Here is a 17,955-nt window from a genome sequence, read left to right on the forward strand (position 1 = left end):
TAGCACCAGTCATTATGCAGCTCCCCAGAGTTTTCAAAGTTGGCAGATTTTTTCATCCATTTTAGGCTTTTAGAATGCAGTAGTAATAATTTTATAATTAAAAATATATGATTTGCTCAGAAGGTTTAGTACAGCACGGCTGTATCCTTGCACAGCCACGGGCTCAATCCTGCTAAACCTTTTCCAGGTCAGTGGTGGAGGGCATGTCTGTCAGACATTCAAGGGTTAACTCTGCTGTATACTTTTATTTCCATGTTTTATTTCTTTATTACAAGTGTATTGTGAAATTTAATTGGCAGATAGGTAGTAGAGCAGATTAAAATGCATTAACATTTATTGCAAGCTCTGTTTATATGCTTCCATTTATTTCTGGTTGACTGTGGTTCACAGTAGTATGTTGGGTTTAGAGCGGCAGCCTTTTAAATACGCCACTATAATGGTGCTTTGTTTGTTCCCTTGATGTATATTTGAAAAAGAGATTTACTTAACAGGCCTGATCTAAAATACAACCCTACTGAATTCAAGGAGACATGGGTAGATGTAGAGCCAGATCCTTTATGGACAGGTTTGCAGTTTTAAGAAGAGGTTATGCAAATAGGTATCAGAGACAGCCACAACGCGATCGGGAGTGCCCAGGTCTAACTAGCCCATTCCTGTGATTCTGGGTGGGAGCAGCTCCTGTTCCTGGGAAATTCAACGGCAACACGGACTGTGACAAAGTCACAGTACTCGGCACTGGTGAGGTCGCACCTCGAATGCTGTGTTCAGTTTTGGGCCCCTCACTACAAGAAGGATATTGAGGTGCTGGAGCGTGTCCAGAGAAGGGCGACGGAGCTGGTGAGGGGTCTGGAGCACAAGTCTGCTGAGGAGCGGCTGAGGGAGCTGGGGGTGTTCAGTCTGGAGAGGAGGAGGCTGAGGGGAGACCTCATCGCTCTCTACAACTGCCTGAAAGGGGGTTGTGGGGAGGTGGGTGTTGGTCTCTTCTCCCAAGTGACAAGCGACAGGACGAGAGGAAACGGCCTCAAGTTGTGCCAGGGGAGGTTCAGGCTGGATATTGGGAAAAATGTCTTTCCTGAGAGAGCGGTGAAGCACTGGCAGAGGCTGCCCAGGGAGGTGGTGGAGTCACCATCCCTGGAGGTGTTCGAGGACCGTGTGGACGTGGCACTGCGGGACATGGTTTAGTGGGCATGGTGGGGTTGGGGTGGCGGTTGGACTTGATGATCTGACAGGTCTTTTCCAACCTTAGGGATTCTGTGGTGATTATTGCCTAGCGAGGCTTTAGGAGCCTCCCTGTTTGCTGCAGACAGCCAGGCAGTTTGAGGAGGAGTAAGTAACGGAGGGGTTGTATCCTTGCTATAGGTTACACTCATTCTATGCAACATGTTTCCACATCTATATTCACATATATATTTTCCCTTCTCGGCTTTACCGATGATAAGCTGCTGCACAAATTTTAAAGCTAGCAATAAAGCTGATTCAAGAGTAGCTAATTCATCGGGGTCTTGCGGGTTTCATTCACTCCAGCCACACTTTCCACCCAGATTCCTGCACGGCTAGCACTTTACCTGGAGCTACTCTGGTGGGATTATTGATACAGCATGGTGAAGAAACACAAAACCACAAAATCCTCACCACCTCCTGAATAGACCGATTTAAAATACTGAGTTTTCAGTGCTCCAGCCTGGAGGGTGTCCTCCCAGCCCAGCCTGGTGTGGGTTGGGGCACCTCCAGCCTGCAGCTCTGGTCTGGGGCCTGCCACACCATCACTTTGGCTTTTTCGCTTTTTTGGAGGAAGAAACAGTGTTTCACACAATTGAATTTCTTTCTGAGAAGACATTTAAAATCAAATTTCTGATTAATCTCAGCCTGGCATGTCATGGTTTGAATAGATTCCTAATATATTTTATGCTTGAGGAATTAGACTGATCTCTTTGAGTGTAACCTCAAGGAAGGCAATTTGAAAGAGAGGTTATGAAGTGATACCCATCTTTCAGAGGTGACTGCTGTCCATCAACCTACTGGAGTTTAATTAAAATGAACGATTGAGCTGTTATTGCCTGAATAGGCATGCTGATGCTGTACTCTTCTGGATTCTGGAATTGCTTTATCCCAGTCTCTGCTGTTCCATGGACTTGGGGCCAGGGAATGGGACAAGCGCTGAAAGGCACTCAGTGGTACCAGGGGGCCATGCCCGGTACTGGCCAGCCAAGGCAGCCCCGGCAGAGGAGGAGGAGGAGGAGGCAGAACAAGAGGCTTTGCAGGCTGAGCAGCCCACTTCAAACAACACACAATTCTGCATGCACAGCAACTGGCACCGTCTATCAGGTTAACGAACCGCGGAGAGGATTTACAAAGGAGCCATTACTCTCTCAGGTCAAAGCATTTTTTTAAAATGCCTTAGTATTAGTTTTTATAACAAGCCATTATCGCCAGCTAATAACTTGAGCAAATAATTGATCTGTCTTTTGAGGAGCTTTTCTCCAGGCATCTGGGGATGCCATGTTAAACTGAAGCTAGAAACCTCAAAGAGGCTCCATTGCCACAGGAAAACCATTGTACCAACACCGAGAAGGAAAGGCAGAGGAAGGGTGGGAGTGATGGGCACCCTGGGGCAGCGCAGCCCGGGCCAGACAGCGGGTGCAGAGGGCAGCACTGCCCAGCGCTGAGGTGGTGCTGACGCCCCGTGCCACTGCTCCGCGCAAGGGCATCTCACCCCTCGCCCCTCTCTGCTGAGCCTCCGTCTATCATCAAGGGGCTGTGCACCAGCTGCAGGAGTGTGTTTAAAGTACAAAGCTCTGCAAGCAGAACTTGTTGTGACTTAATATATCCGTACCTATCTACCTATAGCCCCCTGTGGCAGAGTGGCCAGCTGTGTCCCGTGGAGCCGCTATTCAGTCCTGCGCTGCAGGAGCTCCGGGCAGTATGCAGCAGGGCTGGGCGATGGCGAGGGCCCCTGGCCCAGGTCACACAGGTGACTTTGGTTGGGAACCACTGGGACCCGTGTCCCTTTTGTGCAGTTTCACATCTGCTTAAATACAGATGTGCAGAGGTAGAGCAGACTCTGTGTTGCATGGTATCAGTCTCCCTTCTTGTTCCTGCCTGCAGGCTGCAGAGAACGATGGATGGGCTTCTCTATGAATGCCTCCCAATCACAGAATCACTAAGGTTGGAAAAGGCCTGTCAGATCATCAAGTCCAACCACCACCCCAACCCCACCATGCCCACTAAACCATGTCCCGCAGTGCCACGTCCACACGGTCCTCGAACACCTCCAGGGATGGTGACTCCACCACCTCCCTGGGCAGCCTCTGCCAGTGCTTCACCACTCTCTCAGGAAAGACATTTTTCCTAATATCCAGCCTGAACCTCCCCTGGAGCAACTTGAGGCCATTTCCTCTTGTCCTATCACTTGGGAGAAGAGACCAACACCCCCCTCCCCACAACCCCCTTTCAGGCAGTTGTAGAGAGCGATGAGGTCTCCCCTCAGCCTCCTCCTCTCCAGACTGAACACCCCCAGCTCCCTCAGCCGCTCCTCAGCAGACTTGTGCTCCAGACCGTCTGGTGCGTGACCATTTTAGGTCAAGCTCCCTGTGCTTTGGGGCCACTCCATGCCACGCTGCTGCCTGTAACACACCTTTAGAGTGGCTGTGAGGGGTGACGTGGGGTGGACCAAGCGTCAGAAGACAGGCTGTGGTAACAGGAGGAGGGGAATGCACGGCTCAGACAGCGGTGCCGGTGCTGCGGCGGGGAACCCAGGCCCTGAATTATACTTATCCCCTTTATTTTCATGTTCTCTCCGTTTCAACCTCTGCCAGCGGGCAGGAGACTGCGGCACGGTAACCACGCCTGACGCGCAGGGCAGCAGCATCGCCTCCCGCGAGAGGAGGGATACTCCGAGCGCTCACACTACATCACTCCTTCTGTTCACTTATAAAGGTGAAGTCAGGCTTTCTGCTAAAACAGTAATAGAGAACAATCCCAAATTAATGTAACCGTCTACTAGCAAAAACCCACCTGCCTATCCGACGGCAAGTGAAGTGCCGACAGCAGCCAGGGCTGCTGAATACAAATGGGCTGGGGTTAAGCATTTCCAGGCCTTGGGAGATTTAACTTATAAAGCCATGTTTTATTTCTCTGAGCTATTCTCAAGCTGTTTTCAAAATGTATGTGTCACTTCATTTTCACGTCTTTGTATTGCTTTGAGCTTTGAAATATCTTCTTTGCTGGCTGAAGCTGAGCTTACAGTAAGCCGTCAATATCAGCCATTCAGAATTAATACCAAGAACTCCCAGATAATATTTTCTTCATCAAAAGAGATGATTGGAGAAAGATCCTAAGAATTCTTTGTCCTTTGTACCAGCATTAGGATGTAAAAGTATTAAACAGCAATTACGTGTTATCTGGTATGTAAATGGCTATAATTTGAATTTATGAATAAAGTATACTTCTAATATGGCTAAAGTGCGCAGCCCACACAATTGTGCAGGTATTGCAGAGCGCCGGGGCTCGCGCGGGATTTATCACGCTCAGTTGAAATGTTTGCCTTATGGCAGGGACTGCCTTCACGGGTTACAGTTTTCAGGAGCCCTGAGGGCTCCCGGGGGATGCAGCTGGGGTGGGAAGGGGTTGGCGGGGCTGGTGCTCCCCCACGAGACCTCCCCGGGTCCCCCCCTCCTGCGCCGTTGCCACCGATTCCACCCTGGCAGCGTCGTGGTGCACGAGCTATAAAAACAAATGGGAAAACTGGTTCTCAAAGGCAAAATTGCCCTTTTAATACGTTGCAGCCAAGATCTCTATGAGCTTCCTAGGATTGTGGCTTTCTCTTTTTCCACAACCCATATGGGGTTTGAATTATTTGTGTTCACATGGTGTTGACACCAAGATACTTCTCTATTATGCTACAATCTGGCCAAGCAAAAAAAAGAAAACCTAAACCAAACAAAAACACCAAAAGCCCCCAAACCCACATGGTTCACCGATGGTCAGCAGCAGCCCAGGTCCTGCTCACCCCCCTCCTGTGCAACCCAAACCAGCCCAGGCATGGCTGCGGGGGGGACCGGCCGGCCACGCTGCATCCGCACCCCCACAGCACAGGTCATCCTCCGCACCACCCCACCTCTGGAACCATAAATCATCTGAGGAAAATGGGAAAAGATTGCTAGCAATGAGCAAATTGCACCATGTTGAGAAATGGGGACTAATTTAAAAGCATCAATACTGGGCTGAGTTTGTACATCAATCCCTCTCCCCATCTCTGTTGGCTCCGTGGATGGCGGAGGTGGGGGGCAGGAAAGGGTCTCCTCTTTTCCAAGCCAACCCACTATTAAAGCATTCACAGATGAATTCACTTCCAACCCCTAACGCCGCGCTGCCTGCTGCCTTTTGACATTTTGAGTTGTCACGACCCGCTTCTTCCTTAACAAAGCTTGGAAAGCTTACCCCCATCAGGGGGAAATACTCGCTCAGATAATGGTAAGCCTATTTTGAATGCTAAAATCCTCTTTTTTAATGGACTAAAGGGAAGCTGTTAAAGTTTCAACCACAGATGTTGGGATGCTCTGCTTCCTTACAGGAAATTCAGGCTGACACTCGGATAGAGAGGGGATCCCAGGAGTGGTGTCCTCGGTGCCCTGCTTTGAGTCTTCTGTGTAGGTATGTGTAAAATATGTTAGCTGAGCATCCGAGAACTGTGTACAAACCACTACCTGCAAGCCTTCTTCAAGAAAGAAAAATGTTATATTAAAAGATATTTGCTCTATGTTGTCTTTTGCCATTGTAGTTGCTGAGGGATGCGTAAAGCCTCAGGGGATAAGAAGAGATACAGGGCAAGAAATTCCTTAAAGGTTTTAAAAAAGGGCGGGGGAAGTGTCACTCAAGTGAGAATTTTCAAGGATCAAAATACACCCTGATCAAACAAGAATAAGCTACACTGAAGAAAAGAAAACAAACCCCAGAATTTGGCATTCTAGGTCCATCTGCTGTTGAAAATATGGAAATATCATGAAAATATACTGGCTGCAAAGTATCTCCAGCATGGCCAGCTAGCGGGAAGCACCACCGAGCAAAGCAAGAGTGAAAACCATACTGAAAGAGTAGAGTCAACAGCAAAAAAACTGGGGTGAAAGGGTCTTAAAAACATAAAAAAAAACCCAGAGAAAAGTCGATGTGGGGGGGCGGTGGTACAGGAGGTGAACAGTAGAAGAGAGAAGCCCAAAAAATAAAATAAGAAAAGGTGAAGGGAAGAAGTTGGACCAACAGAAAAAAGGACTGGAGGAGGTCCATGCAGTAGCAGACTGACCAGAAAAACCACACCAACAGGGTAAAAAAAGTTATTTTACAGCTGGGGGTAGAGGGGGCACCTGCACCAGAGGCAGGATCAGACCAAGAGCTGCGGGATGCTGAGCTACTGCCTCATCCCCTCTGCCTGTCTCTGAGGCCTCTCTCTAAGCCCTGCAGCACTGCTTGGAAAAAGATATTAAAGAGAAAGTTAGTCCATTAATTATTAAATAGTGGGGGAGAATTAAAAATTGAAAGAAATGTTAGATAATTTAAAAAATAAAATAGAGCTGTGCTGCAGAGGGGGATGCTGGGTTCTGAAAAAGCAGGAAGAGATGCTTCAGTCTGGTAAATAATTAATGTTGCATTTAATTTATTCATATTTCTTTACTTTACTAATGTTCCAGAGAGAAAAGAAGGGCTTAAAGGATGGGGCTGTGTAACCGTAGTCACGAGGAGAGGGGAGGGAAGGTGGGGAGCCCGGGAGAGCCCGGCAAAGCTCCGGCCACCAGCGGCACGGCCGCTTTTTCTCTCCTGCGCTTCCAGCATTATAAGAGACACATGTTTCACTGTACTTTTCACAGGCAAAGCGTACTTTGATCTCCATTTATATCAACGAGGTGTCTAAAAATCGGCTCTGTTAAAAGCCATCATTAATTAAGCTATTTCTCGCATGAAAGAGGACAGATGAGATGTGCCTTTCACAGCGTCTTGGGCATCAACAGGAGGTATTCCCATGCCCCTGCTCCAGGATCGTGGGTCTATACCATCACGGAGAGAGGTATTATGAAGATCCCTGGGCTCTCGCTGTTTCAGAGGAGGTTCGGGAGCACACTGGGGTGCAAACGGGTCCCCAGGATGCAGTCAGGCTCAGGATGGGGATGGGGCATCCCCAGTGTTGCTGCTGGTGGGTACCATTACACCGAGGACACAGCTGGGTATGTCTCCTTTTTTCAGTGATTAAAAGGGTGTCAGTTAGCCTCGGGTATCATTTGCCCATCATTTTGAGGAGCTCTCGTGCCCGGCCCCCTCCATGCATGAGGTCTCAGCAAGCTGTTTGTTGGGGTGTGAGCATCAAACCCCCTGCACTAAGGGACAAAAGCCTGCGGGATGGCACAGGTCCCGACCTCCTGCTCCCACACCCGAGGGGATGCGCTGGCAACTGCCCTGCCCCTCTCAGGATTTATCTTCAGATGAAACCAAGGAAAGAGCCACCACCGACCATCAAGTTTTGATTTTCTCCCTGAACTTTGTCCAGCTGTCTAAACTGTGTTTGGGGAGTAAAGGATTTTCCTCAGACACACATAATTGGCATAATCAGCAAAGCCCTGTCTTTCGGCCCCCTAATTTGCAACGTGATATGATGGCACTTTTTGGCCATAACTAAAGTGATCTATAGTCATGAGGATATAGTCCTCGGGTAGAGGGGAGATTTATGGCTCTGGCTATAACAGATATTTTACTCCTCAGCAGCAATAAAGGCATGGCTGAAAGCTCTACAAAATCAAAATAAATGCAGAGAATGAGGAAGCTTGTCAGGTAATAAAGGAAGTTCTTTAAATCAATGGGGAATTTAAGGGAAAGGTGACTGGAGTTTTGGAGCAAGTGTTGCACAAGCCCAATAGCGCTGCGTAATTGCTTCCATCAATGCCAACTTTCACCCTGTCTGTGGTTAATGCTATGTCTATTTTATAAGAGTTTTAAGCTTAATTAAAATGTTTTTAGAGATAATTTTATATGGTTTTGCAGATCTTATTTAGTCCATGACAAACAAATACCAACTACTAAATTATATATGTTGGGTGAGCACATGAGTATCAAAAATGTCTGGACCAAAGGCTGCTTCTGTAAAAAAAATCCCATGGTTGGGTTACAATAAAGCAAGGCAGAGAATCACAACTGTAAAAGCCTGGGTTGATGCTTCAGGAAGGATGCTTCCTATGCTGGCGGTTCATCTGCTTGGAGCCTCTCTGAGCTAATGCACCAAGGGTTGGGAGCTCCTCACGGCCAACGGACACGTCAGGGAAAACCACCAATGGTGCTGGTTCATCGGCTCTGGCGTTGGCAGCACCGGGAACACTGATACCAGTTGGCTGCCGCCCATGGATGCTATTTTCAACATTAGGCTGCTCAACATTGCTGGGAGAAGTGTAACTGGTGCAGCACTGAAAACGGCCTCGGCAGATGGTGGGTCGTCCCTCCCTTGGATGGTGTACGTGCTCAAAAAGCAAAAGCAAGGCACGTGTGTGCACAGCCCTCACCACCCTATGGTTGGAGCACCTTGGCATCCTTGTCAGGATGCGCACATGCCCCTGGCTGAACAAATACACAAAATAATTGCTGTACCATAGTCAACCCTGTCTGCATACCTTTTTAATTTGCATTTTCCACCGTTACCACAGCTACAACACAAAACGCGAGCTCAGGAAGGCAACAAGCCTTCTCACTTGCTTCTGAGGAGCCCTGACTTAAGCGTTTGAAGGCCTGAGGTGACTTGGCAAGAAACAGATAAGAAACCTAATGTGTTTGCCAAAACAAGCGAAAACAACAGAGAAGTAAAATACAACGCTAAACTCCTAAGCTAACCTTGCCTGTCAGCTAGTAATGATGATGATGTTCTAACTATTATCCTTAATAAAAACATTCATGACTGGTCTAAGCCAGTCACCTGGGTTCCTTCGGTGGTCAACCATAGGCTAGACAGCCCTTTCTCACAGAGCTAAACCTAAGGGAAGGAAATGCCAACCTCAGGGTCAAACCAGCCATTTCCCATCCATTAGAGGAAACGGCACAGAGTAATCTTCTGTGATAGATTTCACAGCAAAGTTTCAACTTCACATGATAACCTTGAATTGAAGAACAATATATATGTATTAATATATCAGAAAGTGATGAAACTCAAACTATACCTATTATAATTTGTCCCTATGAGTATAAATTTAAACCCGTTGCTCATTTGTTGAACTTCATCACAGAGAAAATGCAAAATTTGACACTGCCCTCCGGTGATTTCTTAGTGCCTGTCCCTACAAAAAGCAGGTGCTGGTGTGTGAGCTGTATCTAAAATATACCATTATTGTATATTAGAGTAAATATGATATATTCTTGTGTTTTGGGGAAGTGCATTCATGAAGTACCACATCATTGACACTGAATTCTTTTTCATAATACAGAAAAGACTGTTTGAACCTTTATAATGATGTTTTGCACTGGCAGCATGTAAGGAGATAGTATAAATGTGTCGGAGCTGGTTTCAGAAGGTCTCTGGGTTCAGCAGCCAGCAGTGCTGCCGGCAACCCCGGGACTCGGCAGCCCCCCACTTCGCTCCCCATCACGCTGGGGTACCTAGGCCAACTAAGTCATTGCAGTGCAAAAATTGCAACAAAAATCAGGGCGTATGACTCACAGCAGCTCTAGCAGCTCATGATACTCTATCTTGTCAATGATACACAAGCTAATTAATCCTTTAAGGGACCATGACATCAAGGTCATTTTTCCTACCTGTTAATTTAGCATCATCTGGTTGCTTGCTGCCACCCTAAATAAATGGGTTTGAGCCTTCCTGTCAGCAGAGCCTGGCAACAAGCAGAGCTAAGCTCCCTAATATACCCTCCAACAAAATCTCCTATGTCAGCTTCTTGCAAGAGTTCAAGCCCCGTTTGGCTCTTGAACCAGACGGGACAACCCAAGTGGAAGAGGCAAACATTGAGCGCCTGATGTAAGGGAGCCCCGGGAGGAGCCAGGACCCACCAGCCCCCTGGAAAGCCTCCAGCATGGGGCTGCCACCCAGAGAAGGGCTCCTGGGTTTGGGCTGTGCCTCCCTGGTGCACCTTCCCAGCGGTGGGTGCTCCCTCACCCAGCCATCACCCTAGGGTGGACAGCCCGTCCTTCCCCCAGCCCGCAGGTGGGTGCAAGCAGCGTGCCAGGGCACAGCCTTCCTGCTCTGCGCTTTGAGAGCGCCGTGGAGAGATAGATTTCCCCTCCTACACCTGCCCACTTCATTACAGTATTGGTATGTGCAAAGTATCAAACAGGCATTGAAATAAAACCATGGGTTTGTGCTCTTCAACAAATGAAATTAGGCTTTTTTTTTTGAGCTTAAAAAAAACCAAGCAGGAATGAACTTTCACATGCCAGCAGAGCCCAGAGTCACCCAGCAGACCTCTTACAGAAGTGGTCCTGAGGCCACCTTGGAGCCAACTACTGCAGTCAAGACCCAGGCTCCCACCCCAGGCGATGCTGGAGCGCACAATGTGCCGCATTTCCTTCCTCCAGCTGCCCCACGGTCTCTCCCAGCTCCTGGGCAGTATCCCAGGAGCACACTGGTGCCTGGCCCAGGTTGATCAGGTTTGCTAAACATTTTTTGCAGCAAACTTTCACATAATCTAAAATATTTGCTTTGGAGCTGGGATTCATAAGATGTCAATAAACTTGTCATGACAAATAACATCAACAGTTCAATCCCTGGGATTAACCTTCATTTCCGAATTGCCACATGTACCACTCAGGATCGGGCGTTCCTCTGCACCCCCCGCGCACTCAGCTAATGAGTTCCCAGGCAGTATTTTATCAAAGAAATGTGTCAGGGCCTTTCTGTTATTGCTTCTTGTTCTGAAATGTTAGTGTTAGTTATTAAAGCAAAGCATGTATTTTTTTTCCCCCTTGACAGGAACCGTTGAGGGCTGTCGGCAACGGGAACCAGGGTAGGAACAGCTGGCGCACGTTTAATGGTGCATTGTTGCGTTGTTAACACAAAGCTGTTACATGCCTTGATAAACACGTAACGGGCCTCATGAAATTAAAAGAAAATTAAAATGCAAATGTTTACACAAGATACATTTCTTTTTTTTTTTTTAAACACTCATTCACCTGCGTCGCAGGTGTGAGTAAGACAGCAGCTCGTATGATAAACCACAGCTTATGGGGTTGTGATGGTGATGCCGCCAGCTCATGGTTGGGCATGGTGGATGGCAGATAAAGGGACACCCTTATGGTCCTGCTGGACCATTGCTCTGTTTGCAGTTAACCACCCAGCGGTAACGAGGCAGTACTCCTTACAGCAAGGGTGCTGCTCGTCCCAGCGCCGTTAGGGCAGGAGCTCATGGCTGGGTGCTTGGGCAGTGCAGAGCAGAGAGGGCTGAAACGGGTTGGCCCCAATTATCAGGCAAGACAAGAAAGGTGGAATAAATAATATAGATTCTTCCAAGTAAAAGAACTTACACTGCAGTTGTCTTTGTGCAGACGGCTCCTTCATTAAAGCTACACTAATTGCATCAACTTGAGCCCTGCTTGATGTGCACGTGAGGCAGGAATAAGTCTTGGAATCAGACAGGGGAGTCCAAGGGTCTCGGGGAAAGATAGGGGATAACAATATTTGGGTCCTGGGGGGCATGCAGCCAGGGGTGCCTTCAGTCCTACAGCGCACGGCTCGTGGGGAGTGCAGGGCCTGCAGGACTGTTTAAGGAGTAAAACAGCTCTCAGTCCGGGTGAAGTAAGGGACTGGAGTCTGGCTCCTGGAGATCTGCTCTGTTACTGTGAGTGTTATCACTGCCTTTGGGAATGCTAACCCAAACGGGGAGCGGAGGCTGTTTTAGGAGCAGTTTCCACCATCTGAGGGGCACTTTCTGAACCACCAGAGCCCAGGGAATCATGAGAAAAAGTTTCCACCAGCATTTGTTCAAATGCTTAAACGCCAACTAAGGATTTACCTCCATTTGCATTTAATTGCTGATTTTAAATTTTTTGTTGGATAGCACAGTTATAAAAGAGCAAACAGGTTCATCTGGGCACGCCAGCAAGTCCCAGGACAGAGGTTGTTCGGAGCCACCTCCCTTATGGCAAACAGAAATCATCTCAAGTGGATAATGCAAACACCTTAATTCTCTAACCAGGATAAAATCTGATGTTTTAAACTAATACTGGGAGACTAATTTGTTCAGACCAGAACTACGTTACTGTGCAGGGACAGAGGTTGCTCCACTCATACGTTCATACAACAAGTCCCCAAGAGCACACGCAGGGAAGCGGCAGCAGCCAGTGCTGTACTCTATGTTCCCACAGTAATTCCTGATATAATCAGGTGTGGAGCAGTTAAATGCATCGTCGCTTCTTTGTCTGTGCTGCATATTCAGTGCAATAAACTGTGGCTTTCACAAATGAAACAGCATCGGGGCATGTTACCGTAAGTCCCAGGTACAGATTCCACACAGGTCAATTTTCTACACTATTGAGCAAGAGCCGATAAAAGGAGCCACTTAATGGGAGGTGGAACAAACCAAGAGCTGTGAGACACTGTGGTCAACACAGAGATCCACAGCAGCACCAGGTGAGCCATCAGCAGCTCTGCCCTGCCCCGGCTGTGGTCCCCCACCTAAGGAATTACATGAACGAAAAAATCCTGATCTTTCATTCCCAACAAAACCTGAGCCTGGCCTGAATTCATCTCGGTAAAGCATTTGTGCTGATGTGAGAGATTTTGCCCTTTCTAAAACTGAAGAGAGCTTTTAGTATTAATACTTCTGATTATATGCAAATTATGTGTTATGCTTTTGTATGGTTTCTTCTGAAGAGGAATCCCTAATTTGTTTGCACAGCAACATAGATAATCTCCCTTGATCCACGGCAGCATGTGATTAGGTGACTCAAATGATAACATTGAATAATTTGTTTCAAGAGGTAAATGACGTGGCTTTTGTACCCTGCATCACTTGAATGCAGCATGAATTGCCATAATACCACACATAGTTTCTGCTATTAAGCTTTGATCTTTAGAGCTGATAACTGCTAATTCCATCTAAATCTCCTCTGAATTCACCCTCCGGTAAGAAGGAGAAGCTTCATTCTGGCTGTACCTCCCTGTCCCACTACAGATGGCATTTGCCAGCTCCTCTTCCCAAATTTTCAGAGCGTGGATGAGGCTCTGCAGCAGGAGAGCAGTCAGCTGCCTCCTGTCCCCATCCCATCTCATGGCCACTTCACCTCCAGCATCCCATGGCAGTGGTGTGTGCTGCTTTTTTTCACTCAAAAGCCTAGCTTGCCTGAGAACTATTCAGTTACCAGCATACCCTACTGCAGCTCCGTGCTAACCCGCCTCGCTTCCATAAAATCCACTTGCGCAGGGTTAAGGTTAGTATTGATTAGTAAGCATCTACTCTAGCCACAGCATTCAAACAACCTTCTTCACACTGGTGTTTACTACTTCAGGGTTATTCACCTGCTGGGACCAGAGCGGGACAGGCAGAGACCCCGCCTGCAAGGGCAGCATCCTCGGGGACACCCCACAGGGCTGCCCAGCCCAACCACGACCACGGTACCGAAATGCCCCGTTCACTGCAAGGGTGACCACAAGATGGATGCGGACCGAGGAAACTGCCAGCTGGAGTTTTAATGAGAACAGTTGACTTTTCACACTTAAACACAAATGGAATCCATTATAACCTTGTTCTTCACCAGTGATCGAACTAAAACCCATTCAGAGCAGCAAGTAGACATGGACTTCTATTGCTGAACATGCACACACACAGATGAAAAACCAAAACATACATGAAAGCCCTTAGAAGATTCATCGTTTGCATTTGAAATGCGGACATGAACCAGCATATGTTTTTCCTGCTCCGTTCAGCAATGTGTGAAGCAAGTCAGACTTTTTGCTGGGGAGATGCGTGGGACTGCCCAGCAGCCTGCTGTGATGCTCCCCAGTTAACATGGCTTACAGAGCACATGGAAATCAGCATTCTACCTTTACTTTTTCAAATCAGAGTTTGAAAATGGTGTCTTCTGGTCTCTGAGGTCTTTGGGAAGACGCAAAATCCATTTAAACTCAAGTTTGTCACAGCAGTACTTGTTGACAGAGAATGTTGCATGGTCTTTGCCATCAGTTGTAAGCAATAGGGTTCCAGGGATGAATGTGGCAGTAAGGGATGTGACAGTAGTCACTGAAGCGGTTAAAACCCACCCAAACCAAAGCCCGTGTCTTATCCTCTCTCTCCCTACTAATACCAAGGTGGATGTCTGGTCACCCAGCTTGTGTTTGTACAGAAGCCACTTCCATCGTGCACAGCTTGCTCACGCTTTCTCCATTTTAGCTTTTATCTTTACAAACCAAGATGTTTCTTCAAATGACAGTTTCCATCCTACTTTATATTTGGATTAGCAGATGACTCAAGACTGATCTAAAACAATTAGGTTTCAGTGTAACTGTACAACTGCTACAGAACGTTATCCTACCATGTTTCCAGGGGGGTCAAGAGGAAAACAGCAGTATGTTGGCTATTGGGTTTATAACCCTGCTTTGTTGTCTGAAATCACTGAAAATATGATATAAAAATCTGGGTCTTTCAAATTTTAAGTTAGCTATTTACAAGTTCATTTAAATATAATTGGTCTTTTAAACCATGTGTTCCTTTCCTTACCACATGAATCAATAGATATGTGAGGAGAGAACAGGATGGCTTTTTGCCAAACTTCCCCGGTATCTATGATTTTTCCTATATATGAATTCTTTATGTCTATTTTAGGAAGCTACCTCAGTTCTAGAAAGCAGCACACATCCTATTTTCCTTCATAATGCCATTCGCTTGCAGCTGCCGGGCAGGATCCCACCACAATGCATGGATATCTCCATATGCTAAATCCTTTCTTTCCTAATGACTTTCACACTATCCCTTCCATAGGCAAATTGCAAAGAAGATCTATCAGGCTTAATTGTCTAGCTTTCCTTAAAAACGTACATTACTAAGCATGCCTAGAGCTTGCAACTTAGTTGAAAAAAAGAAAGGAAAAGCAAACAACCCAAAAACATGCTTGAGGGGTTTTTCAAGTAAATAAGAGAAAGCCTCATATATACAACACAGTTTTTGTATGTAGATCACTATAAAGTATTGAATTAATCCCCTCATGTCAGGTGTATATCCTATTAACTAGGAACAGCAGAATGTTTAATTAAAACTCTAACATCAGTGAGTAGGAAACCATTTTTCTCATATGATGATAATTAACAGGTATTAAAACTGCGGGGGGGGGAAGAATCCATTTTAAGCCATACCTACGAGGAAGACAGTCTGAATTCACTTTCTTTATGACATTTATTCTTACTGCCAACAGCTCTAGTCGCATGGCTGTTAAAGCGACACCACAAGTAGTTCTGTGAAGACGAGAACTCGTTTTCTCAGTTACATCTTCCACAGTGTCATTTTGCCCTTTCCTCAGACTGGTGCAACTCAACATTAATGGGTTCTTTTTGAACACGAAGGATGTTGTCTTTACTTTTTCCTCCCTTATTTGCAGCACCCACAGGATGAAGAAAGAAAAAAGCCTGATTGCATTAGGCTTCCCGAAACTCTTGTTTTCCCTGCTAGCAAAACTCCCGGCAAGATGATGGTATAATGGTATGATTTTATGTTGTGAGTAGCTAATTCAAGTCCTTGGGACCAATTTTTCAGAGGTGCCAGTGACCCGATTTGCACACTGGCTTTTGTCACAGCTCTGCGAGCTCAGAGCTTGCAGGTTCAGACCATCCCCTATTGCAGAGCAATCGTGGATGTGAATGTGTGTGGAGCACAAGGCACCTGAGCAAGAGTACAGCACGTGAAAGGACCAAGGGATATAAAAAAAGATGTTAAGTCTTCAGAGGAATGGGTACAGAGGAAGACTTTCTGCTGGTCTCCCCCACCAGCCAAGAAGATTTTGGGTCCAGTTCTCCATGAACTACTGCGGCCAGCTTCAGAAAGGCAAAAGCTTTGTGTGGAGCTCTTTGGCTAGTCCTCCTGCTTCATGGCCTTCCTTTAACCTGCTTGGGAAGCAGGGAAAGAAAAACTGAAGACCTGTGACAGAGCTAACTATCATTGCCTTTCTCAAAGAGCTGCACTGAAGAGCTCTTGGAAGGAAAGAGAGTTACAAACTGCATCTGCTCAGTCCTACGTGATCCTACATCGTGCCTCCCTTGGGCTGCTCGTCAGCAACGCCTCCAGTTTTGGGGAAGTCACACGGCCCAGGCAGCAGTGAACCATGGCCAGCGCCAGGACAGCGGTGGCCAGCAGAGATCAGGATGAACTTTGAGCTGTCCGCCTGAGCGGCACGTACGACCAACTTCAAAAGGAAGAATAACGCATCCATAAGACTGTTTTGGTTATATGTTAATGGGGTTCAGGAGGTGTCTTTACCGTACCACAGTTCCCACTTTCTCATCAAGCAAAGGAGACAGTCGATGTCTCCTGCGGGAGCCATCACCTCTGCTCCATTCTACCCAGGTCCAGCCTCCTGGGAAGCTCTGGGCAGCGCCTGGAGAAGAACAGCATGCTAGCAAAGCACAAGCCTCTGAGACTCATTATTTCTAGCTTGCAGCTAATGAGTACATGAAAAACCATTCAAGTCATGAAAAGGCCATTTAGGCCGGTAATAACCTATACCCCTGTTGTGCAGGACCTGGCTATGGATGCCCAGGCAAGATCCATGCTGCAAAGGAAAATATTTATGGATTTTCTAGGTTATTAACATAACAAAACCCCTACGTTATCTAAGCAGCATATAGCTGTACTATTTTTCTGCTACTGATGCATGTCTTATTATTAAATCGTCTCACATAATTTTGGGAACACAGCTCTTTTTTTCCCAGTGATCAAAACAGAGCAACTTTTAAAAACCCTGCTTCACATTAATCAGTTAACAACAAAAATAATGTTTAAATGCATAGTGACTTCATACAGGCATAGACTTCTTATAGGCAAAATATGTTCAGCTTGAGCCTAGAGGAGTACTGAATATTTAAAGGCAATAATAATCTGATCCTAAAACTAATTTATTATACAGCCTACCTTGTATTTATCAGCATACATAATCAGAAAGAAACAACTGATTTTAGATGATCAAAATCTAATCAAGGAGATTATAATCTAGTATAATAAAATTATCACATTGTAAGATACAAAAGGAATACCTTCCGTAAACGCATATTCCTTTCTGTCCTAACGTTACAGCAATCTATTCTTAGGTTTAGTCAAATAGATATATTTAGTTTGCTGGTGAACTCAGGTGATCAGTGAGCTCAATTCCACTATAAAAAGTAGAGTCAGCAGATGCATTAATTTACATTTTTAAGGTAACATCACTCAGCAGCACTGACAAAGCAAATCTATGGTTTTATTCATGAATCTTAGATAACTATTAATTGCAAGCTGTAGTACTGTGCTTGGGTATGGATGGTGCTATCCGGGCTTACTGTAGCGTGTCCTTGTGTAGCTGCCATAACGTACAGGAGTGGGATGGGAATGACGGTGGGTCCAGCTGAAACACCCTGGGGCTAAGGGAAAGCTTTGAGTCTGCCCCAGCTGGGATTTCTCATAATGGTAGAAAGCAGAACCAGCCGTAAGGCGTTGCTCTGGGAGGTAACCATGTACCACAGCTGCCATCGAGCTGATTTCTAAGGTAGAAATCAACTGTGCAAAATAAACACGTGCCAAATCAACAGGCTGTCCCCAGCCCCGTGCTGCATATGGGGACCGAGGGTCTGTCCCTCCACCGCTGGCTCTGCAGGGGAGGTGAGGGACAGGGATGTCCCCCCTCATTTACCCTGCGAACAGGAGGATGCCGGTGGGGCATCCCACCAGCCATCCCCAGTGCCAGAGGGGACGGGGCACCACGACACCCACCGTGGTGGGGAGAGGGCTGTTAGCACACCCGCGG

This window comes from Gavia stellata, chromosome 11 (genome assembly GCF_030936135.1).
Source record: "Gavia stellata isolate bGavSte3 chromosome 11, bGavSte3.hap2, whole genome shotgun sequence".
NCBI lineage: Eukaryota > Metazoa > Chordata > Aves > Gaviiformes > Gaviidae > Gavia > Gavia stellata.